Here is a 1,526-nt window from a genome sequence, read left to right on the forward strand (position 1 = left end):
GCTTTGGCAGACTTGGCCAGGGCTTGAGCCATAGTGGCATCACAGGCAGGGAGTGCTTCAGTGGCCCCAGCCCAGAGCCACATGGTGGTGGGGGTCACTCCAGTAGCTGCTCCAGCAGCCAAGGCCAAAGCCAGGGCCACATGGTGGTGAGGGACGGGTCTGCTCTAGCAACCGGGGCAGAGTGGTGAGGAGGTCTGGTTCCAATTTCCACTTCTCTAAAGAGCTCCATCTCGGGATCTCAAAATGTAAATCTGCAGGTTATCTGAGGGATAAAATAGGCGGCAAATGATTAGAGAAGTGTTCTGAGTCCTGTTCATATTTAAGAGCCTAAACCATCTCAAGGAGAACAATTCACTATGATTCCCTATAGTCTTGTCACTTGTGAAGGCATCAGTCACATCAATAGTATTGATTGTGCCAATGACTATTTTTCTCCTTGTGGAACTTATTTCTTTCAATCTCCCTCTCTCACACACACATTGTGTACAAGCAATTAAAACTTTCTTAATGGATGTTGATTATTTTCTATTGATGACTTATTAAAGGAACTTTTCTATGTTTCACAGGAGGCTAAAGCATGCAGATACTATAAGAAATCTAATTATTGATTATACATCCTATATACAGTGTAGTAATGTAGACTGAAGAAAAAGAGCTGGATGAAATTTTCTGGTGATATTCCTAAATTCACTTTCTGACTGTCATTAACTTGCAACTGCAGAATGAGCTTTAGAGTCAATGGTGAGGGATGATGCATTCATTTTTATGCTTTACAAATCACTACACTTTCACTGGATTAGACTGGGAGGAAAGTGGAGTGGCTGGGATGAAGGGCACACTGCAGAAGTTACAGGCAAAGAGGGCACAATGGAGGATTAGTAGTAAAGAGTGCAGGTGCAGCAGATGGGGAACTCATGGATGCAGGAACAGTGGATCAAGGCTGGGTGGGAATGAAACCGGGTGCCAAGCCGGAAAGTTTTCAGGGTGCATGTGTGCAGGGTCATGCACATTGGTAATTACCTTTTGTTTCAGTATTTTTCTTCCATAACAATTTGAAGTGTGTGTGTGTGTGCGTGTATAAAATACATGCATGTGCAAAACTTCTCAGTAACTCGTGTGTGCCACAGTGACACACACCCGAACAAGTACACAGAATGTCACTTTGTGTGCACAAGAAAAAACTCGCTCTACTCCTGGATGGAAAATTTTACAAGGAATACTAGTTGAGGGCTTCAGGTGGGGGTGTGATCTCAAAGATGGAGGGAATTCTCATGAAGGCCACTGAAAGGCTACAATGAGGAGAGAAGTATCAGAGGGGTAGCCGTGTTAGTCTGAATCTGCAAAAGCGGCGAGGAGTCCAGTGGCACCTTATAGACTAACAGAAGTGTTGGAGCATAAGCTTTTGTGGGCAGACCCAGTAAGTCAGATGCATGTGATGAAATGGGTCTTTGCCCACGAAAGCTTATGCTCAGTCTAACACTTCTGTTAGTCTATAAAGTGTCACAAAGACCCATTTCATCACATGC

The sequence above is a fragment of the Pelodiscus sinensis genome, chromosome 31 (genome assembly GCF_049634645.1).
Source record: "Pelodiscus sinensis isolate JC-2024 chromosome 31, ASM4963464v1, whole genome shotgun sequence".
NCBI classification, from domain to species: Eukaryota; Metazoa; Chordata; order Testudines; family Trionychidae; genus Pelodiscus; species Pelodiscus sinensis.